We start from the raw sequence: 25425 nt of genomic DNA, 5'->3' as shown, positions 1-25425 counted from the left end.
GAGGGAAAGGCAGAATTGAATAACTTAGTATAAAAAAAAGTTTTATACTAGTGTGTGGTTTCAGACTTTTAGATCCTAATGAATATCTTGAATTAATTCATTGCCAAATTGTGGAAAAAAGTGGAAAGATATATTCTCTGAAATAAGCCTTATTGTATGCAGTTTCACTTCTTAATCAAATGTATTGTTTTTTAAGCAAACTTAAAATATAAACGTTAAGAATATTGATGCAGTGTTACATGCAGCAGATGTTAAGATCACCAATATTGATTCATCCTATTTCCCCTGTAATTACTAAATAGCTTATAATGCTATTTTGTTACTGATGATGCATTACGGCAAAAGGAAGTACATTCAAAACATGCTTTGAAACTAACATGTTCTGATAAGCATGACATCTTGTTGTGAGAGGTTCTACCAACAGATCCTGCTGGTAGTTATTGGGATGGCAGGTTGAACCATCATTAATCTCATACACATGAAAGCACTCTCTTTCACGCACACATGCAGTGTGTACCTTTGACATTTGTAAAAGGTCTTTGTAACTTTGACACATTTCAGAGAGGACATGTAGAGCCTTGGAGGCAGGCTGTGTGTTTGCATATATATGTGTATTGACTCACCATTTTGAAACTTATGATCCATGAGGATTTGTTGTCTTCCTCAGGATGCTTTTACTATACCCTTCAAATTGTAAAGTACCTACCTACCTACACAGACACACACAACTCTTCATGGCCTTTAGAGATAGAGAAACAGATCTTACTCCTGTCAGGTGTTCAGATTCAGCTGTTGGATCGGATCGCTCACTGAACATGGCATGAAGGCAATCACTGCCCACTCACTATCAGAACCAATTCAGACTTGACACTCCAACTGATCATTCAGCCATCACACATTCTGCCGAACACACCTGCAAGAGCTGTCTACACACACTATCCAATCCAGCACGCACCTGCCCAAGCTCAGTGAATGACATGATTGTGCTAAGAGCTGTAGCTTTTACGCAGGAGCACTGAATGTGGATGTTGGAATAAGTTTCAGTCCCATCAGACTCAAGGGGGTTATTGCTAAATTTGTATTTGTCAGGTTTTGATGTATATTGTGTAGCTTGTATAAATATATTACCCTGAATGTCCTATCATAGGGCCCAAAGTAAATCTGATTTGTCAGACGCTCACCTGAATCAACAAAACATACTGCATGGGATTTGCTGACTCATCAATTTAGATGGGATACAAAAGTTTCAAAAGATTTATTGGCTGTTTCACACAAAGGACAATGAAATTCTTACTTAAGCAGTTTGTTCTGCCCAGGCAGAAAAAAACCAAAACAAATGAAGAATTGACAAATAGTGTTGGGACCTTGCGCTATAAAATACAATATCTTGTATTATACTACAGTTCTGTTGTTTCCAATGGCAGTTTTGTAAAACCATGCTGAAATGACTAGGTTAGACCTGAATTAATAGCCATACTAGTCCTAGTAAATGCTGGTTTGGCACTAGTGCAGGTGATGGACCAGTATAGCCATGGAGATTGGTTTTGACACTAGTGTAGGTGATAGACCAGTATAGCCATAGAGATTGGTGTTGACTAGTGTAGGTGATGGACCAGTATAGCCATGGGGATTGGTTTTGACACTATAGTGTACGTGATGGACCAGTATAGCCATGGAGATTGGTTTTGACACTAGTGTAGGTGATAGACCAGTATAGCCATAGGGATTGGTGTTGACTAGTGTAGGTGATAGACCAGTATAGCCATAGGGATTGGTGTTGACTAGTGTAGGTGATGGACCAGTATAGCCATGGGGATTGGTGTTCACTATAGTGTAGGTGATGGACCAGTATAGCCATAGAGATTAGTGTTGACTAGTGTAGGTGATGGACCAGTATAGCCATGGGGATTGGTGTTCACTATAGTGTAGGTGATGGACCAGTATAGCCATAGAGATTAGTGTTGACTAGTGTACGTGATAGACCAGTATAGCCATAGGGATTGGTGTTGACTAGTGTAGGTGATGGACCAGTATAGCCATAGGGATTGGTGTTGACTAGTGTAGGTGATGGACCAGTATAGCCATGGGGATTGGTGTTCACTATAGTGTAGGTGATGGACCAGTATAGCCATAGAGATTAGTGTTGACTAGTGTAGGTGATGGACCAGTATAGCCATGGGGATTGGTGTTCACTATAGTGTAGGTGATGGACCAGTATAGCCATAGAGATTAGTGTTGACTAGTGTACGTGATAGACCAGTATAGCCATAGGGATTGGTGTTGACTAGTGTAGGTGATGGACCAGTATAGCCATGGGGATTGGTGTTCACTATAGTGTAGGTGATGGACCAGTATAGCCATAGAGATTAGTGTTGACTAGTGTACGTGATGGACCAGTATAGTCATGGAGATTGGTGTTGACACTATGTAGGTGATGGACCACTATAGCCATGTTATAGTATAGCCATGCGTGTTATAGAGACGCATTTCTGTGAGAACAGGCTGCGCAAGTCAAGCGCATGGGGCTGCATGTTTTTTCTTATTATGAATTGTATCCTGTTTTCCGTTATTACAGTTAACTACGCGCAGTGATATGGAACAGTAATGCGGTCAAACCTGCCTGAAACTACTTTAACCGTGCGTTTCCCTGAAAATAATTTAACACAGTCTCATCCCAAGACGTCATATAACTAGGCGCGTTTCCATTACAGATTTGCGCAAAAGTTTTGCGATATTTTCCAAATGTCGATAAAAAACTATTGCGAAATGACGGTGTTTCCATTAACCGATGGTCAGTTATATGACGTCTTGGGATGAGACTAATTGCACACCTTAGAACGTTCTCAACCAATCAGAATCAAGCATTCAACAGCCCTATACTATAATTAACTAACCTAATAGTTTGCAAATTATTTCTAAGGGATTTGTTACTGTGTACTTATTATAAAGTGTTACTGTTGTATTATTTAGGCTAAACTGGAAAGTGTTTCCATATTTTAGTATTTGTATTTTGTTAGTATGATGAGAATTTGGGGGGAAATTGTGCTTAATAATGAGAGAACCAGAACCAGAACAGAATTTTGCAACTTCTCAATAATAGTTCAGATATAGAATGTCTGGAAGTTCCAGTCATCCACCTTGGTGTCTCAGAATTTCTCCTTGAATCCAGGTTTGATGAGCTTTAAGATCACTGCACATGTGTTGCTTTCTCATTTGTACATGAGAATGACAGAGAGTGAGGAAGGAAAGAAAGAGGGATGGGGAGCGCACATGTTCAGAAAAACACTCATGACCTACATAAAGAGCTCTAGCACAGCAGTGCAGTGATGGAAGTTGATAGAGGGAGTTTTAATGCGTCCGTATCTCTCAATCTCTCCCCATGTGTCAGCTCAGTTGTGATATTTCACACTCCTGTTATTTCAGACGAGTCAAATTTAGCCCACTGTCCAGCAGGCTTTGAATGAAATGTCTTTTGTTGGCCTGGCGAAGGATCGGTATCCCCACGAGCGGATTTGTCTTTTTATCTCGGCGGAGCGATCGGAAGACAGATGACGGACTTTCTTGTTCACCCTCTGGTTGAGATCAGTCAATAACTCCCTGCACTGCGGGTGCTCGGCTTAAAACTATCCACATTAAGAGAATCTGTTTACAGTCTGAACAATTTACACACTCCGAGACGCCTGTTTGTTTGGATCGAGCTTGTGTGTTGAGCTCTCAAGTGCCTCTCTCCTTTACGGGTCTCCTTCACCTTTAGCTTTTTCTCATGATTCCTGTTTTAATCGCTTTTTACTTGCGTGAACTCCCCAAATATCCTATATTGCATATCTACATCTCCAGCCTGCGGGGTCCTATGGGTTCGGGCCGCCTTTGGTAGTTCTGAGCCAAGCGGCAAAGAGCAGATATGAGAAGTGGGCGGCGTGTGAGTGTGTGTGTTCCCCAGCTGGTGTGTTAATTGATGGTGGAGTGCTGAGCTGCCAGATGGAGTTGGGAAGGTGCAAATTGATTCCTTGCATTCGTCTTCATTAAGGCGGCAGACTCAGGGGCCTCCATGTACTGGGCTTTGTACGAAGGAGAACGAAAGACGAGTGCATGTCTCTGAGTGTTTGCTTAGAAACTCTTTTCAGGCCACAGATGGCACCTTTTAAAGCATCGTCTTTCTCGATCTTATAACTGTTTGTGTTCATTGAAGAGAAACAAGCCGGCATGTCTATGTCCGAGAGCTCAAGTTTGTCTGTTTGGTCGAAGGACAGTAAAAGTGAGAGAGAATTCAGGAAGTTTCCCCATCTACAGTATATCACAATGCCACAGATTTTTCATTAAAGTTAACACAACTTTTACAATTTCTCTCAGGGACCCCAGTTTTAAAATTATCATATTCACAGACCCATTTACTGTGTGAGAGAAAATGGCCTCCATTATACAGTATTATAATGAAATTATGTATATTATACTAAATAATTAAAATGGTATCTGGAAAATATATTGATAGTATATTATATTTTTAATTACTATTAATGTTTAGATTAAATATTATGTTTGGAAAAACTTTTAGAGAGACAAGTGTCAGTGTTGTTATTGTTAACTAACTAAATCTATTAAAAAATATATATATTTTAGTAACTGACATAATTAAATAGAAACTTAAACTTAAAAAAAATACCTTGGCAACTAACTGAAATATGTCAAAGTTATTACAATTACTAAAACTAAAACTGGGATAAAATAAGCTGAAGAGAATAACAAAAAATGGCAAAAGCACATAACAAAATTTCTAAAACTTAAACTAATATTAAAATGAACTCAAATATAAAAACAAAGGCCTGTTCATACCAAGAACAATAACCATAAAGACTAATATAATGATAACTATATTAGCGTCCACGCCATCAAACAATATTGGTCTGGTTTACTAAAAGCGTGCTGCAGTTTTTTTTTCTGCCGCTTTAAATGCTCAAACTCTTTAAAACAGGATTTTGATTGGCTGTCAAAAATCATCGTGATTCCAACTATATCGTTTCTCTGTGCCATTATAGTCATCATAGTGGTGTGGACATCTATTCTTTTACTTGTATTCTTTTACTATTCTTTCTGGTGTGAACGGGCCTTTAAATGTAATTAGAAAAATATAAACACTATAATATTATATAAATAATACGAAAATAACACCGGACAGTGCCAAGGCGAATCTACTACAAAACACTTTTGATAAATATATGGATTCGTTTTTTATTTCTTGATATCATAATAAACTAATCATGATAAATCTATTGTTTTTTTTTGTTTTTTTTTTACCAATCTACCAATCAACAGTAAGTAGAATGCAAAATGACAACAGTAAAATCAAATTCAGTTAATTGTGTTAATTTAATTGATTTCTTGCTACCAGATTAACTTTGGCAGGCCTTTTTAGTATTTTTTTCATATAATGATAAAATGAAGAATATGGACCCCACCTCTGATTGCATCATTAAAAAAAATTAACTTCTATTGTTTTTTTTTCTTCCATCCGGTATTCTGTTACGTTTAAAGCTCTCCGATAAACAGCTAAATGAATAAACAAGCAAATTAATCAGTGAATTAATTAAACAAACACGAATGCGTTTACATCCTGTGCATTTTAATGAAGGATTAGGTTCTGGAAGTGGGACGATAACGTCACATCAGCAGTGCAGGGGAATGCTTGATTAGGTTTGATGTCTTGAGGTTCGTTCACACTGCGTTTGGAGGATTACATGTGGCGCTGAGAGACAGGTAGCAAGGCCTTTGCCTACACTCATGACAAGATGGCAAGGGTCAAAACATGTTCTTATTCCTCCTGCATTCTTCCTACCTTGCTTTCTCCAGCTTACAGTGTGTTATTTTGCTGGATGCTTGAGTGCGTCTCAAACCTCTGGAGAGTTCTACAGTCTCTCCAAATATAGCATGTGTTTATCTGATTTAGTCACCTCAGCACGGATGTGTGCGCTGCTAACAGGGATTTCCAAGTTACATTTTTTTTCCAAAGATCAGGCCTGTCAATAAGATTCGGTTTCAAAATGTTGCAAACTAAGTAGGCAGCTGACATTAGGCAGCATCCAAACCAAACTGTAACGTAATAAGTGACTGATTTGAAACACTTTAAATCAGGGGTGTCCAAGCTCGTCCTGAAGGGCCACTGTCCTGCAGATTTTTGCTTAAACTTGCCTCAACACACCTGCCTGGAAGTTTCTACAGTAAGAGCTTGATTAGGTGTGTTGAGGCAAGTCTTATGAGGTCGCATAATGTTGCTGCTTAATTACTGTATTCTACCTATTCTAAGTTTTGGGGTTAGTAAGATTAAGAAAAAAAATGAATACTTGATCAAATTGATCAAAAGACATTTATAATATCACAATTTTAGAGTTTCCACAAAAAAATATTAAGCAGCACAACTGCTTTCAACATTAATAATAATAAGATATATTTATTGAGCAGCAAATCAGCATAGTATAATGATTTCTAAAGGATCATGTTACACTGAAGACTGGAGTAATGATGCTGAAAATTCAGCTTTGCCATCTCAGGAATAAATTACATTTTAATATACATATCAATTTTTATAAATTTCACAATATTATTGTTTTTACTGTATTTTTAATCAAATAAATGCAACATTGGTGAAATCACCAATATCACCGCTATTGGAAATCACCAATATCACCGCTCATCACTGTCACTTTTTACCCAGCCATCCAATCACAGTGGAGGAGGGGCGCGGGACTAATACCACACCGACCAACTGTCAACATTCAAAATGCTGCGGATATTCTGTATCATAGCAACGAAACGTCTCAACGAAAAAAAAAGGCTGCGCTGCCAAAACGCTCTCAAGCGCCCAACGCACGGTGTCTTCAACAGAGCGTCTAGCGTTTTCAGCTGGCTAAAAACGCTTTGGTGGACACACGGCCTTACTATAACTGAGTTGTGAGAAGAGGAGGGAAATAACAGATGTGGGAAAATATGTCGCTGTTTATGTCTGCTGACAAACACTATGATCAGTCCATTGCACTGACAGCTCTGACAATTTTAGGTTTCAAATGAAGGGGTGAAGGCAAAGTGGTCCATTAAACTGCTCTCTTGCTCTCTTTCTAGAAATTCTCCCTGCTTGCACACTCTTTCTTTAACAGCAATTCCATACAAATGACTCGCTCAAGACTAATCTTCCATTCACCTCTCTCCTTAAAGACGACACTAATGAATAAACATGAATAAATGTGAATTACAATGGGAACATTTGCCACATATTCTGAACATTATACTTACATTATAGCTTTTACTGCATGTATGTCCTTTTTAGCTTTAAAGAGATAGTTTTAGCATTAGCATCATTTACTCACTCTCATGTCATTCCAAACCTGTATGATTTACTTTCTTGAACAAATTTTGAGAAATGTCTCATACCATTTTCAAATTTCCATAATATGTGTGTGGTGTTTTTTTTTTTGTTGTTTTTTTTTTTGGTCCATGTCATAAAACCAAAACTGTTTGGCAACCAACATTCTTAGTCAAAATATCAGTGTTCTGTAGAAGGAAAAAAAAGTTTACATGATAAATTAGTCTATAATAATAATAATAACAATAAAAACAGATTTAAGTTGTTAACCTACAAACTACCATGACACCTGTGTTTATAGTTAAAATTACAAAGAAAGATCAGAATCAACTGTGTTCAACTAATTTCTGCTAAGTGCTAATAAAATGAATGTACAACAGCATAACAGTGTTTAATTAGCCTAATAAGCGTCCCCTGCCATAAAATTGCAACGATGATGCGCACACACCAGATTACTCACAACCACAATGATTATAGTTTTCGTGTTCTTGACCATCACTCCTAAAACAAACAGTTCGCTGAATATCTGTCCGTTATAATGATCAGTCTCTTAATCTTGTGCTGCTGCATCCATTAAATTTACAACAAATCATTTGTTGATATGCCAGCAGAAAGACTTCAAGGATCCAGACTTCTTAGGAGCATATGGTGTATTTTTATAACAAAATAAAAGTAATCTTTTTCTCTAACCTTACCCAGTAACAAACTAATTAAAATGACTGTTCATATCAGTCCTGCTGCTCTGCTTTAGTTGCATAGTGCACAACATATCTGAGGAAATAAAGATATACGCCTACATATCTTTTTTTATTACTTTTACTTTAACTATTTGCGGCAGTATAAAGAACCAGAACCTCTGTTAGACACATCCAGACGCAAAACAGAGCTAGTGAGTGGACAGATCAAAAGACTGGGTCTCTCTTAGGTCCCCACCCACAATTCAGACCAAAATCCATGGAAATCAGAGGCCATCAAACAGCCAATGTGACCTGACAGCAGATAGTGACCATGAGCTGCTGTAATGAGCACAGAAAGGCCACTGGCAAACACTACTCAGGAGTAATAATGTCTTTTCTCTCTCTTTCAACCCTTGGGTACCTGATCAGATGAATTAAAATGCAGACATGGCATGGCTAGAGCTATATGCCTTTGCCTGAAGTGCCGCTTTAATGCTTTTAACATAAACAAGAGCAGCAAGAAGTGAGACAGAGAGAGTTCAGTGCACCTCCACAGGAAGATAGAAGTATGACTATTCCATGTCTCTCAGCTTCAGAGAGAATTATTCACCCTGCCCATGTGAGTTTCCTCTCTTTCTAATGACCTGTTCTGTATGCTAAGTGTGTGTAAGGCAACACTTCCCTTAAACAAAAAAGAAAGACTAATTATTGATAGTTTTTTAATAGAAAACTATATATACTCGTGTAGTCGTGTACGGATCTGCTGCGTGTTACATGTTACAGACTGACACACATAAAAACACTCTCTTTTAGACAGGCTGTAAGGATCACACACTTCTGTTATGCCTATTGTTATCCCTCCAGTCACCTTTGACCTTTACTCTTTCTCCACCTTGTTTGGTCAGGAGGAGAATGACAGAATCACAAACCTCTTGCTTTCCTTGTCATCTCGGACACATCTGAGATCAAAGGCAGGCTACTGACATTTGGGGAAATATCAGTTTGTACCTGTACATGTGTGGTAGTATGTATGTGTGTGTGAGTGTGTGTGTAACCTGGATTGCAAGGTATGCTGAATAATTTAACAAGATACGCGGTCATACTTGTCTTTTGCTTTTATCGATCACCTGACATCTTTGAAGAACAAAAAAAAAAAGCATTAGTTGAGTGGCGTATAGTTTACCAGCATTTAGCTCTCTCACCTCAAGCAACTAAAGCAGGTTAATTGAATTATTTGAATAAATTATTCCGACATTTTTCTTCTAAAACATTGCTAGTACACCAATATTTAATAAGCTCTTTTGTCGACAAATTGGGATATTGACAAAAATTTGTTTAAAGGGGTCATGAACTGTCTTTTTAAGTTATAAAATTAAGTTTATATTATATCATATTAAGTTTTTTTATTATAATGTTGTTTAGGTTCAACTTATGACGCTCGCTTGGTTTTTACATAAAAAAAAAAACAAAATTAGTAAATAATAGGCTATTTTCTACCCCTATTTTTGAGCCTAGCTCAAAAACGATAGTTTTTTATGGGCGTCTCCAGCCCAATCTCATCCCAAGGCGTCATCTAACTGACGCCTTGGGAAGCATTTTGACCATGCTTCAATATCTGACGCTTTAGGTTCCCTTTAGCGTCAGTTAAATGACGCCCTAGGATCGTGTCTAACCCTTACTCCACCCCAGACCTAAACCTACCCGCATCATTTAACTGACGCCCTAGGATCGCGTCATGTAAGGCTATGTTTACACGGAAACGATTCTGAAGAAAAAACGCAAAAGTGGCATTGCGTCATCACTTTATTCTGCGTTTAGTCGAGTGTTTTGTGTGGGAAATCCGCGTGCAAATGGTGACGCAAAAGTGTGTGAAATTCAATGTAGTATGCACTTCAGGCAGCTAGGAGTGCACACTACAACAACACCAAGTCCACGCGCCTGCGTACAATCTTCACTGTCAAGCAGACTTTTGCGTTTTTACCGTTTACATGGGAACGCGGCGGTGGAGCGTTTTTTTAAGATTTCCACTCTGGAGGGTGGTTTCACTTTTTTTGCGTTTTTAAGCCTCAAAAACGCCGTCGCCGTGTAAACGAAAGGCACATCTGATAAAATATTTTTACGTTTTCACCCACGAGCGTTCTCGTGTAAACAGGGCCTAACTGACGCTAAAGGGAGCCTAAAGCGTCAGATATTGAAGCATGGTCAAAATTGTCAGTTAGATGACGCCTTGTGATGAGAATGCGTTGGCGTCTCGCATTGAAGACTTGGAAGTAAACGCCCACTGCTGTGAGTGGATAACAGTTTTGCATATTACAATGAGTTTCAACTCACCCGTCGATGCACGTGGAGGAAATTGTTTTGAAAACTTCCAATGTTGTAAAAATTGCAACCGGAATGATTCGCCCATACATGTTCAACCCAGAGTCTGTGTGTTGCACCATTCCTGTCGGATCCAATATAGAAGGTACAGCACCATCTTTAGTCTTAATTGGTCTGCAAATCCAGTCTTCAAAAAAACGAGTCGTTTGCTGAGCCTGTTCTCAATAAAAGCTTTTATTTGACAAACAAGGACTTTTTCAGTTCTGAAACTTACAGGATATTCTTATAGTGTGATGACCTCTTAGATGTCAAAAGCTCAAGGAAAATTTGATTTCTCAGTTCATCACCCCTTTAATTAATATCATGATAGGTCTTTAATCTTATCTGTTATCAGTGATTATTTTTTTCGCCATTGTTGCCTATGGTTTTTCAGCCCATTCTCACCCCCAAGGCGTCACTTAACTGACGCCTTGGGAAGCATTTGGACATGCTTCAATATCTGACGCTTTAGGCGCCCTTTAGCGTCAGTTAGATGACGCCCTAGGATCGCGTGTACCCTACCCCCACCCCACACCTAAACCTAACCGCGTCCTCTAACTGACGCTTTCCTTTAGCGTCAGTTAGATGACGCCGTGGGATCGCGTCATGTAAGTGACGCTAAAGGGTGCCTAAAACGTCAAATATTGAAGCATGGTCAAAGGTGACGCCTTGGGGTGAGAATGCGTTGGGTTTTTAAGATATATATCGAGAAACAAACATTCCAGAAGATACCATTCTAAAGCATCACATGAGTTAGCTTAAAGTTTTAGTTCCCGTCAATTAGGCCACTTGCTGGATGCCATATACGTAAGAAATCTCTAAGTAACTTCTAATCGTGCCGACCTGCCCCGGTAACTGTGCATCTTTCCATTGATCTGATGTGATTGATAGCAGGTTGGCCTGTGGTCTCGAATGATTGCCTATCCACCCCAGAGCTGGTCTCGGTTCAGATGGGCTTTATGAGTCTGGGCCTCTGAATGTAATTAGATGCATTTGTCTCTGCCATGTTAGCTGAGCTCTAACTGTAGCCCACAGAGGAGCCAGTCCTTTATGAGACGCTTAAGACTAAACCACACCGTCCCGTCTGCCATAGATCAATGATGCTAATTACATCACATCTGGGCAGGCATACATTTATATGTCTGTGAGTGTTTTTCATATGACTCTAATTTGTCTTACAGTTTCAAGTGGTTATTTCACTCACTTGGGTCAGGTGCACACAGACCCACCCACTCACGCACATGCACTCTGAACAATGTCTCATGTAAAGTGTTTTAAATGTCTTTTAGTGTTGATATATCATGTAGGCCCACCCACAGTGGAAATCCCATTGTGCCAAAATCCCTAAATAACTATAATAAACATCACATATGTTCTAATCAGCTGGAATTGGGCGAAATGTAGCATTTTTTGGTTTAGGTGTTGACAGACATTTCTTGAAAACTTGTTGGAAGCCCGGTAAAGACTGGGTGCAATACACATATACTAGTTTAAATACCACTGTCAGCCACAAGGAAAATCAAATGCTGATGCTGTAAACCATAAACTATAAACTATACACACACTTTATGTCTCCTAGGGTAAACTACTTCCCTCGCCCACATGAACACTTTCATTCAAGCTTTCATTCAAATGCCAAGACTTAAACAAGGTGAAAATGGTTTGAAGGTGAAACTTTGAAGGCTCTGGATAATCCATTCATCAGATTCTCCATAAAAAAATGTAATTCTAAAATAAAATTATTATATATTTATAAATGAATCATTGTAATTCATTGGGCAGTTGTTTTTTTAATCAATTGACAGCCTTACCCAAATGTAAATGTTTTCTAATATTGCAATAGGCACGAGTGCTTAGCACCGGTTAAGCAGATTATGGCACCTGCTGCAAACAAGCTCCGGCAGCTCTCAAAGTCCAATTCATTCTCACAAGGAGCAGTGAAAATACTCCCTGCTGCTGCCAAAGAGAGCTAGCAACATCACTGCTGTAATCCTATTGCAAATCATGCTGAATACAGCCTCTCTCTCTCTCTCTCTCTCTCTCTCTCTCTCTGTAGAAGCTGTCCATTCATGCAGCCCAGAGAGTGGAGGATTTGGATTTTCAGAGAAAAAGAGAGAGAGAAAGAGAGAGAGAGAGAGAGAGAGAGAGAGAGAGAGAGAGAGAGAGAGAGAGAGAGAGAGAGAGAGAGAGAGAGAGAGAGAGAGAGAAAGAGAGAGAGAGAGAGAGAGAGAGAGAGAGAGAGAGAGAGAGAGAGAGCTGTCAGGTATTGTGTTTAGGTGTGTAAGGCCTGGTCTAAGTGTCTCCGAATGATTGATTGAAATTTATGATCCATAACAGACACTCTGCGTTGATAAAGTGACCCAGAAGCTTTTGGTCATCTTTATCTCTCTCTCTGTGTGTGTTTTCAGGAGAGATCCACTAGATAGCCTTCTGGACACTCATTACTCAATGCATTTGTCTTTTGCCACAGCACAGTGTGTAGGCATGCATGTGGCAGTTTGTGATTCTTCGTGACATATTAACTCTCAAAACTGAGCTGGCCACTTTTTTATGTCAGCATTCTGCATTTAAAATTTGGACACATTCTATCCCAGGATGCATAGTGACTAGTTCAACCGTTACCTAAGTAAACATTGAGTCTGTGTCTGAATATGCCTACTTCCCTGTTATATAAATACATAAGCAAAAAACTGTGTAATTAGTAATATGTCTCAAAAAGTAATAAGTCAGAACTCAAAATGTAAAAAGTACCTGAATGACGTACTACTTCCACCGAGATTCTGAAGTGCACACACTTTCATATCTCACAAGGGAGAGGAGTTGTGTATGGCAGTGAAGTGAAGTCACATGACATCATAAAAGATGTGCTACGTCCGGATTATACTCATACTACACACATTCATACTTCACATTCATCTACACTGTAAACCCTAATGTTGTCTTTACTTAAACAATCAAGTGTACTTGACTAAACATTACTTAAAATTTTGCATTTTGGCCCTGTCACTCAAAAATATAAGTTCAAATAACTTATTTACCTTCAAAATACGAAAACTTAAGATTTCAAGTGCTGTGAACTCAAAATAATGATTAAACCTTACAAAAGGTCATTTTCAAAAATGTCTTAACTGTGAAATGATGATACATTCATTCATGCTTTCTTTCAAGGTGTCGTTCTTATTTTACCAGTAAACAAATGGCTTTCATTTTACAATTATTGATCGTAATGGAAATAAACTGATGTTTATTTTTGAAAAAACTGATACTTTAAACTTGACAAATAAACTTTATTGCCCATATTCAAGTGCTTTTGTAATACTGGGGGTTGCACAATTTTCATACATTTCACGTGCACATATTTGCCACGTGTCAAAATGCATGAAAGAGTTCCTCACATCAGCCAACAACCAAGTCTCAATAAAAAAATAAAAAAATAAATAACAGAAATACAGCGACGACACATCATGTTGAACGTTAAACCAAATTCATTTCAAAGGTTTAAAACGTCTCTCTCTGATCTTCCTCTGATGCGATTTGTCACGCAAGCAGTTCTGCATGGCAACAAGAGAACTAATGCGCTGATTGGTGGATTACAAAATTGGTGATTTTCGCATCGTCTCGTCAGTTGCTGCTGACACCAGTTCAAATGTGAAGACGGGACGGGAGTTATTCTTTGTGTAACATTCTCGGTAAGTACAATTATTAAGATATAAAGTTATTTTGTATGACTTTTTAACTCAGAAATATGTTTATTTAAATCCTTGCACGGTTAATAAAAGAGAACGCAGCCATAACGTTAATTAGTTCCTGGTCAAACTTTTCCAACACGTTTTATGTGATGATATATGATAACTGCGATATCAAACGATTCTTTAATTTATTAGTTTAATTGTGTAATCGTGTATTTCTCGGCAAAAGAACATAGTTAACTAACGTTAACGTTATTTGAGACCAGTGAACTTTGTGATGTTTTTTTCTGGTCAATCTTTTGACAATCTCGACATTAATTAACAGTATTTTCTTCATGACTTTGTGATAGTATGATTATTGAAATGTCAACTGCTTATTTTCTTATTTTACTAGTGAGAGCTACATATTCGACGATCTTTTTTTTCTGTGCAAGAAAGAACATGGCAGCTATGCACAGACCATGTGGGTTATTTTTCCCGGGCAAAGGTCAGTTTTACCAGTAACTTGCAAATATTTTCATGATACATTTCTGATTTTGACTTGTAAAACGTAAAGTATCTATCACAAGTTGTAAGAACATTTGTTACTATAGCAACGAGTCTAGAACGAATAGTTCGTAGATTGTAAAATTAACGTCACGCTTGTCACCAATAATTACAGCGATTTAGTCATATGGAAAATACTATAGAAGTCAATGCGAACCAGCAACTTTTGGTTACAAACATTAAAAATATTACTTTTCGTTTTCAGCAGAACAAAGAAAGCCATGCACACAACTGTTTGAGCATGAATAGGCTATGATAATTTTCATTTTTGAGTGGTCTATTCCTTTAACGTGTTAAAAATATTTCTTAGCCTCTACATTTGTTTCCAAATTATAAAGCATTTTAATGTGCACGCTAATGTGATAATGTGATCTGCTCTTATCTCCCCAGTTCAACAGAATTGCTGGCAAAAACCTAAAGCAGGATTTCTACGAGAACCTTGATAGATATAGTCCACGGTTCATGGACCTTTTTTAAGCCAAAATGGGGACTCCTGGTCAGTAACGGTTACTTGGCTAACTTTTTGAATCAAATAAAGGTTAGTAATGGTTAATAATAATAAACAAGGTTTTGTCTTATTTAAGATAACTTAAAGGATAACTTTTACTCACCCTCAAGTTGTTCCAAACCTGTATACATTTCTTTGTTAACGCTGAACACAAAGGAAGATATTTTGAAGAATGTTTGTAATTGAACAATTTTGGGTACAATTGGTGTTCTTAGTATTGTTATTTTTGCAATGTTGGCCCAAAACTGCTTGGTTACAAACATTCTTCAAAATGTATTCTTCCTTTGTATTCAACTGAGCAAAGAAATGTACAGGTTTGGAATAACTTGAGGGCGACTAAATGATGACAGAAATTTCATTTTGGGGGAACTATATCTATATATTTAAGAGCATTCATTTAATCGTATATTCTTACAAAAGTTCTTCAAATATATTGATTAGTTGTTGGCATTAATGGAATTTTGTGTTTTCCTCTAAAGTTAGCCCAGCCAACGGAGGTCCTAACCCTTGTGATTCAAGGACTACCTATCATGCTTGGAGATGATGGTGACTCTTTCTTCAAGTCATGTTTAGTAAGTGCATCTGTTCTTCACGTGTTAACATTAAAACAACCACCTGTGCTCCCATTAGTCTAAGCATTTGTCAAGCATTTGAAAATCATGTTGATTTTAAAGCAATAGTTTCCCGAAAAAATTAAATTTGCAGGAAATGTTCTCACCTTCAGATTATTCAAGATGAAGAAGAGTTTGTTTCTTCATCTGAAAAGATTTGGAGAACTTCAGCATTACATCACCAGCTCACAAATTGATCCTCTTTAGCAAACAGATGCTCAAACTTGTTCAAACAGCTGATAAAAACATCACAATAATCCACAATTAATCCACACGTTTGCTCTTTCGACTCTTACTTACAACACCCATTCGCTACAGAGGATCAATTTGGGAGCAAGTGATGTGATGCTACAGTTCTCCAAATCTTTTCAGATGAAAAAACAAAACAACAACTCTATATATTTAATGGCCCGAGAGTGAGTGCATTATCATGTTTGGGTGAACTATTCCTTTAAAATACAAATGTAGCCAGTTCTTCAAATTAATAAATGTAATTTATTCTGCATACTTAAAAAAAAAAAAAGTATTGTCTTTGCTGGAAACATGTACATTTTCATAGTCAAATGCATACTTGTCCATATAATTTGGAAATAAGGTTAGTGCTATGTGTGTTTTTAATAAATCTAGTGCACGTTCTGATAAACATCAATTTATAAACATTTGATTCCTGATCGTAATACTCTATTTATGTCTGTTTTTACACTAGGTGTCTGATCATCGCAACTCCATCCTTAATGTGCCAGTGGGCATCTTATTTGAGGACACTGACCTTCAGCCCCCCCAATTCCTTGTATTTAACTTCTACGATTGGAATAATAAAATGCAGGACCTCCCACAGGCTATGTGTCTCCTCTTCGGTCTGATCTACGAACTTGAACTGAATTACCCCAAATCACTTGGCAACACGTTTGATTTCATCCAGCGTGTGTTAATGTCAATGGGACAATATTCTCTCAAGCCTAAATTGCAGTCTCTGGCAAACCAGCTTTTTGTAAAAAAAAAAAAAAAAACTTCACTTTGAGACTTTAAAACCACTCTGAGAATGTTCTACAAATGATTTGCAGGATATATATACCATGTATTGGTACCATTTTTACTACCTCGTCAGTTTTGTGACCCAGAAAATATTTGTTTAAAAAAAAATGCCACTTTGAGACTTTAATATTTCTCACAATGTTTTGTGAGGGAAAATGGTTTAAATTGTGAAATGCTCTATAATTAATGTGCATTAGTCAGTTTAGTACAGTACCATTGTTGGTAACAATACCTCTACAGTGTGTTCAATTACAGTATATTTTGTACTGTAATATTGTGCAAATATTTGGTCAAAGACAGTGACTATGGTCAGTATGCTTTACTTATTTTGCTGTGATTGCATAAAGCTTAAACCAGTAAAATGTTAAAAGAATGTACATTACGTGTAAATGTTCAGTACATTTACAAAAATCTGAGACTTAAGTGTATTTTGTAAGTGATCAGAGTTGTACAATTGATATTGCACTACTTAATGTTAGATACTGTTGCCACATTTTAAGTTATGTACAGTGTGAGACTCATTTCCATTTGAAATTGGTCAATAAAGACTCAAAAGATCAATATGTTGTTCATTGTTTTATGTAAGTGCAGTGTGCATACAGCTTACAGTCAAAAATAATAGCTTTAATATTTTAAAATAATATTACAGTAACATTTTCATGTTAAGTTTACTTAAATATACAAGTACAATTGATATTAACACTAAGTTAAGTGAACTTTATTGTTTAAGTGTATTAAATAATCGTCAAGTTTGGTGAACTAAACAATTTAAGTCAAGTCTACATAACTACCAAGTTAAGTAAACTTAAATATGCAAGTTTTGGGAGACCCCATTACTCAATTAAATTGAGGGAACGAGTTTACTCAAATCAATTGAGTTAAATCAACTTATTAGGTTTTTCAGTGTAGAACCTTTTTACATACTCGCAAATTTCATTTCTTGTCAAATTTGGGACATCCCTTGACTATTTTACTGGATATTAAATATGCTATAGGCCTACTTGATGCATCACATTTATTATTTCTGCCTATACTGTAAATAGTGTTCCTAATTAGTCCCTTGTTAGATTTGATTTTACACAGGACAGCTGCACTATTTTTTAAAGACATTGCACTCTCAGAAAAAAAGTACAAAAGCTGTCACTGGGACTGTACCTTTTCAAAAGGTACACTTTTGTACCCAAAGGCTGCATATTGGTACCTTGGTGGTACATATTATCACCTAATAACACCTAAAATGGACATATTAGGACCTAAAATGGACATATTAGCTCCTGAAATGTACATATTAGCACCTAAAATGTACTTATTAGAACATAAAATGTACATATTAACACCTAAAATGTACATGTTAGCACCTAAAATGTACATATTAACACCTAAAATGTACTTATTAGCACCTAAAATGTACATATTAACACTTAAAATGTAATATTAGCACCTAAAATGGACAAAAGTTTACCTTTTGAAAAGATACAGCCCCAGTGACAGCTTTTGTACCTTTTTTTGAGAGTGTGTGTGTGTGAAGTTAAAAATACTTCATCAATGCTCAATGCTAGTTGTAAAAAGCTGTATCTAGTTGAAACAAGAATTTCAATTTGTATTAAGGATCTACATAAGCTATATTGGTGGTTCCCAATTCAGTTCAATTTCGATTAATTCGATTTCGAATCTGGTTTGATCAAGATTTATTTGGGCATTTATCAGTTAGAATATTCATTTGTTCAGTTTTCAGAACCGAATGCTTGTAGACTGCAATGTATTGTTCTGCAGTGATGAAGATCCAACAGTTGTAAAGGAAACACTTGAGTAAAAGATCAATCTTGGGATTTTAAGGGCCCTTACTGGGATTAAGTAAAGATTTTTACCCAGCCCTGTGTGAACACCCCCCCTACTACTGTATATAGGTTTCCATTTGGTTGAGATCTGAGTAAAAGATTTGATGTTATACCTCTGCAAAACAGTCACACACTCACATGTCTACCTCCCTGTGAGCTGAAGTGAAACCTTTCCTGGTGCCAGCATCTCTTTCAGACAGTTGTCATTGTGAGAGAAAAGCTGAGTCACCCAACCAACCCACTGTCAAGGTTTCACTGTGAAGACACCTCGAAGAAGATTAGAGCTATGCATGACGGGGTAGAGAGAAAGACTTTTTCTTTGCTTCAAGACACCAAGAGACAATGACAAAGGATAGCACTAGTGACCCGCTCAACAAGTGTGTGCGCGGCGCGCACATGTGTACTAAACACTTGCATCCTGCTTTGTATTCCAGACCTTTTCAGAGTTCTGCACCTCTTTCTTTGTCCTTCTCTTTATTTTGTCCTTTATGTTTGGTTAATCAGAGCTGAACTTGAGTTTAGTCTGCATTTAATTTTGCTCTATCTGTTGAGGGACTATCTCCTCACCTCGTGTGACTCTTTGAAGGGCACCGTAGGCTCTGCATCTCTCTGTGGATGTTCACACACGCACACAAGGCTCTATTCACAAAGCTCGTCCATAACTCCAGCAAAGCAGAGGACAAACCTTCACTGCCAATTACAGCACACAGGGATCGATGAGGCTTTATTTCAGGGGCAAACACTGGTGGTTTACGCTGCTGTTTTCTCCCTCACTTTCTCTCCTACTTGTGCTTGAAGTGGTTCCACTTGGATTCAGATAAACCAGCTTTTCAGAGCTTAATGGAGATCGGGTCAAAGCACCTCTTGTGACATAAGGACGGGCACTCGGGCAGTGTCTATTTTAAAAAACACATCTTCCTGATGATTCTATTACTCTTTTCTAAAATCCATTTATAAAATAGTACACAAACTGACTTCCAAAACCTGGTGAGCTTTACATTGACCTAACTGAAATGGGACCTCACAAGAGACCCATTGACCAAACTTCACAGAAATCTCAGAAAATGTCTTCACAATTGGGTTTTAAGTTAATTGTTAGTTTAGTTTGGCCAGTTTATTTATGCTTTCAGCTGTCTATAAGAGTATAGAATTATCAGCATTAACACTTATCCCAAAAACAACGTAGTCCTGGAAACTCATAGACATTAACATAGACACTCATGCATTGCATTTACTCACACGAAGAGCACAGGGAGCAAATGGTTCACGCTATCATGTTTCTAAGCTAATGGTTTAAATTTCAGGGTTGGAAGATTGGGAATCTGATGGAGTTTGGGTTCCTTGCCACTGTCACCTCTGGCTTGCTTAGTTGGGGACACTTAATATTCAACAATATTGATCTGAATGTACTGACTCCATTGTATGAGAACTGAACTGAGCTGGACAATGACATCACCGTTTCATAGATGAAATGGACTAATTTAATAATTGATGGTCTTTACAACGGAACTGACTCAACACTGAACTGACTTCAACTGAACAACAGCTGAGATGCATTATATTTCCTGTTTATCACTGTAAAGCTGCTTTAAAACAATCTTTATTGTATAAAGTGACAATTGTCTATATATTAAAAGTGACTTTACTTGGCTTTCTCTAATTTAAATAACCAAATCTGCTTGTATTTGTATGTTATGTATATTTATACAGTATATAAATTAACATTGCATATTGGAATGCTTTTTAATAATACGTTTTGAATGAAAGAAAAGTATATTTATAATCTTGTAAAGTATTGCTATTCCATAGAAGGATACATCTGATACTGCCTTACAAATGGCCTAACAATTTATTTATTTATTTACACGTTTCGGTAACGCTTCCTTTTACAGTACAGTACTTACAGTTTACTTACCTAGAAATTACTGACTAATATAAGGTAAGTACATGGAACAGGGGTAGGTTTAGGGGTAGGTTCAGGGTTAGTATAGTTATTACCCAGTAATTGTTGTTACTAAAATAAGTCCATAGTATTTACATGGGTAACTGGAAGAGTTACCAACGTTTCTGTATACTTTTTGGAATGACGTTTGCGTGGAGAGCACAGCTTTTTATTTATCCTGTTAAATATTTGTAGTGGTGGGTAATATGACAAGTATCCATGATCCTCTTTGTCGTCAGCACTGTGAACCACGCACGTGAAAAACATGGTCTCTCTACTCCACTGATGCTTTTACACGCTTGAGGCTCTCTCTTTCTGCCTATCTCTCTCTCACAGAAAAAAAAAATGATAAGGTTCAACCTGGATTTTAGGCTTCAGTACCTGATATAGAGGCAGGTATGCAATTACTGGCCAATTCCTGCTGTCAGCAATATACAGCTACTGATACAGAGTTTGTAAGAGTCCCGTTATAAAGTAGTCCATATCTGCAGTGCCAAAACAGTTTGATGACCTCTGATCCTTGAATGCTGGTTGTTAAAAAAACAACAACCGAGACAGTCTGAGAGTGAGTGGCTGTGTGTAACAGGATGTCCCTAATCTTAGTCTTCTCTCTTATTCACACACTAGTGTTTGTCCTGAGGGAATTTACCCTCTCAGAATCCCTGAACATTTCTTTTGTCTATATCTCACGCTCCTACATGCGTCACTGTATTTGTTCAGAAAATGACTGACAAGTGGGAGAACCATGGGTTCCTCAAAGGCCAGGAGGGGTTCAGCACTAATTACTAAAAGCTATTTCTGTGTGTCCAGAGGGATTTCTGTAATAAGCCATGTTTTTGAAGTGAAAGTGTTCACAGCTTTTTGTTCGAATCAATGAATTTCTTTTCTCAGGACATTACAGCGCAACAGTGACCACCCACCAATGCTGGATATATTTTCCTTGAATGCATTTAAAAAATGTCCCCGTGATCCGGAAGTTGCAAACGATTTTTCTCCAGTGCTGTGACGTATTTCCAAGTGAAACGGAATATTGAACAGGGGCAGGGTTTTACTCTAGCGCTCCTCCTCTCCATCTCTCGCTCATAGTAAACTAACGGTTTGAGGGGAGTGGTTAAGCGTTTCCCCTCCCAAGCTGTGAAACCTACGTCATCAGAAAAAGAAACCGTTCCAGACCGGAAGTAACTTTTCAGATTTTGATTAAAGATTACCAAGGTAAAACATTTTTTTAATATATATTTACTTGCACGGATTAATTGTTCACCACAAGACTAGTAATATGCGCTAACAAAGTAAATAGGTTCAATTTTGATTTCATGGGGACTTTAATAAAGAGTTCTATGCAATGAGTCAAACCAACCAATTGATAAATCACAATATTACAACAATTCATAGATCTGCAAAAAACAGACAACAAAGCTCTGTACTTGTAAGGAAATCAACAAATTATTAATTTTCGATTGCAAATGACGTAATTAGATCAGATTTGTGTTTTTTTTTTTAATGTACTTCCTTATAAAAAGTAACAACTGCTGTCTTTTTAAGTGAAAATTTTGCAACATACAATAGAAAAGTAAAAAAAAAAATCTAAAAATGCTACAGAAAAAAAACAAAACGTTAATAGGTTAACAGTAAGTTCCCATACGATATGCAGGGAAAAAATGCATAAGATCTAACCGGACATTTCATAAAATACTGTTAAATGATATGTCGACTTGACAATTTCAATTTTAAGGCAACACGTTTCCTCACTTTTTTAAAGTTAAGTTAACTGATCGCTTTTGGGAAATAGTGGGAATTTTGTTATGGCTCAAAATCTGTGGAGCTATTTAAAGAAATGAGGCATCACAGTGGTACGTTGCAATAAACTCTTTGTCCAGTGATTTTTATGTAAAGAATTTAGGATAGATTTAAGAATCAGACTCATTAAAGCCTTTCACTTGTTTTAGTATCCACATCTTGTATTGACACACAAAACGATCTATGGAGAGACTCGTCTATAGCTTACACTCTTCACACACGATTAACAGCATTACAAAAGTTTACATAACGTTTGTTGGAGGATAATGCCATTTTTTTCTCCAACTCATGATGCAAGACAAAGAGGAATCATTTGAGGCTGCAAATCTTTCTTTATGCCAGAAAGTGTTGTTTGTTAGTGCAGATCCAGATTAAAAAGACTCCCTGTCTCTTTCGTATTATCTCCGTGTCTTTCTGTCGGTTCTCTCAGCCTCCAGACTACTCGATGTGGAAGAGCTGTCAAAACAGCTCTCTCTTTCTCTCCCTCTAAACCAATGCATTAGGATAGTCCATTATGGTTCCTCACACTCGGCCCAAACGCTCATTGTAAATCTCCTTAAAGCAATGACAAAAAAAAAAAATATCCACAAAGGGATTCACTTTACATCAGCCATTTTTAAATAAATGAATTTCTTCAGCAAATATGACCTTTTCTCTTTTTTAAATCAGTAAAAACACATTTACAAATTACATTTGTGGTGAAATATGACCCATATTCTCCACATAAGACATATGTAAAGGGACACTGAACTTGATATTGAACTTCATGCAATCTTCTGCAGGATTAGAACAAAGATGATGTACAGTCACTTCTTGACATGTCTTTGTCTGTAGGCCCACACCCCCCACACACAAGGGCCCATAGCTGTCTCGAGGAGCAGAAAAGGTGTGTACTCCAATCAAATGCATCACTACAGACACTAGTGTGAAATCTCACAGGACAGAGGGAAGAACGCGGATGGAAGGAACAAAGAGGAGAAAAGAGAACGAGAGAGAGCTTGTGAATCGATCCGGACACATGCAGCGCCTGGAACGGCTGGAGCTGTAACCCGTGAAATGTGTGCACGTCCCATGAGCCTGCAGCACTCTTAAACTCAAACCCTCTCTGGCTGTCTTGCTGGAGAGTTACAACTATTATGGGGGGTTTGAGAGATCCGACAGCACCTAATCAAAGATGTTTTCCCTTCCAAAGAATTTCAATAAACTACGTTAAACTAGTTCATTCAGTTCTACCTATTAAAAAGCAACATTTCGATTGCATTTAAATAGACCAAATACAGAAATCACGTTTGCCCGAGGAGCTAACCATAACAACAGTGTGCCACTTGAACAATTCCCATTAGGTTCAGTATCGAAGCGTTGGCAAAACCTAAATGGTGTAATTATTTCACATTCACATATATCACAAAGAAATTGGTGAAAACTTAATAATTTGGGAAATTGGTGTGTTATTTGTGTATAGCACCTACTATACACAGAATTGAGCAGATTACGGTATATATTATTTATTTTTTTATGAATAATGCATATTTGGACATATGACTCATTTGACTCACTGCTTTTTGCATACTATATTATTCGCATGGGGGCAGAGAATCTTCTTTTAATCGTTTGCCATATTGTGTACTGATCCACTTCATTCTGCATTCACATATTAACATATCAACATTTAATTGGTCTTGAAGATTCCATGTTTAATTCATTTATCGCATCCAGTAAAAATCTGAGATGTCTCCATACGTTCCAAAACATCATTTTTGCCCCTGTCTGTAAGTGAAAGAAAGTTTCCTTTTGTGTTGCCACTATCAGAACACCCTTGAGAGAAGGTGATTGAAAGGGTGTATAATTTTCATCTGACAAGGACTCCATGAATAAGTCATTTCGCAAAGACGTGCTATAAAACCTAATAATTGACTTCCGCCTGTAGTTTGTGTGGTGTGTAGCTCATGTCATAATGTAGCAAAAGGGATGCAAGAGCGTGTGTGTGTGTGTGTAGGGAACGTCAGATCTCTCAGAGAGGCATCGACAAAGGCATTTGATTAGTTGGAAGATGGAAACATCACTGCTTCAGTTACCGCTCTGGTTTCTTAAACCATCTTGAGCCCCCTCCCTCTTAAAGGTCAATGCAATGAACATTTTATTTTTCAATCAATTAAGGTGATTTATTGTGAGTGTATGGAGCAGAGGTGATTGGGGGGTGGGGCGATGGGGTAGCTTTTGGCCCTGTATTTTAGAAATGTATTTATTCTTGGAGCTGTCAGCACTTTTCCTCCGTCTGCTTATAGTCATTCAAATCATTGTGCTGTAGGAATTACACCGGCAAATGCCTGAATGATTGTGTTCCGTGCTTTTCATTAAAATAAACCCTGCGAAAGGGGGGAAAAATGAGAAAAAGAATGCAAAGAGATGAAGAGGGAGAGCAGGAATGAGATTGAAAAGGGGAGAGAGCACAATGAAATGGGCACTCATAAATATTGTAATTGTCCATAGGTGGGTGGCGGCAAGTTGACTGTGATTGATTGACACGGAACACTGTCTGACCCTTTATACGGAAAGAACATCAGTGAGAGAGCGAGAGTTTGAATATGACAGAAGAGTTTTTGTTCATGTTTTGGAGATATATGGCATCTATCTCTCTGGAGTAAATGTGGAACACAAGGAGAATGAATATTTTTACTTTTACTATTATTTTATGATTATATATTGTTATTGTTTAATGTTATATATGCACTGTTGTCATGCAGCACAACTGTTTTCAACACTGATAATAATAAAATATGTTTCTTGAGTAGTAAATCAGGATATTAGAATAATTTCTGAAGGATCTTGTGATATTCTCATAACTCCAAATATAAATAAAAAACAAATGAACAAAAAAATTAAACAACAACATATGGGTTGGAATGACAAGATGGCTAATGAATAATAACCATAGACTGTAAAAAATACGGACAAAGCGTCTGTGACGTCACCCATAGACTCTCTGAAGAACGGGTTTGAGGCTGTTTATGGGGGGTATGGGCGGCGCCATACTGGGAAATACAAAATACAAAAGTTTCAGAAAGGATACAGA

General features: G+C 37.4%; 1 protein-coding gene and 1 long non-coding RNA gene across 4 annotated transcripts in view; one reads left to right on the top strand and one right to left on the bottom strand.

Moving 5' to 3' along the window:
* Positions 1 to 25425, bottom strand: part of prrt4b (proline rich transmembrane protein 4b) — a 204900-nt gene that overhangs the window by 74627 nt on the left and 104848 nt on the right. The window lies entirely within an intron of this gene.
* On the top strand, positions 13920 to 17325 carry LOC148965185 (uncharacterized). Its single transcript, XR_016150052.1, has 4 exons — positions 13920 to 14075; positions 15012 to 15159; positions 15609 to 15701; positions 16447 to 17325. It is a non-coding gene; the product is annotated as an uncharacterized LOC148965185 (long non-coding RNA).

Source organism: Pimephales promelas, chromosome 24 (assembly GCF_988280905.1).
Source record: "Pimephales promelas chromosome 24, fPimPro1.hap1.1, whole genome shotgun sequence".
Classification (NCBI taxonomy): Eukaryota; Metazoa; Chordata; class Actinopteri; order Cypriniformes; family Leuciscidae; genus Pimephales; species Pimephales promelas.
The sequence above is the reverse complement of the archived record's forward strand: the minus strand, read 5'-3'. Positions and strand labels throughout refer to the sequence as shown.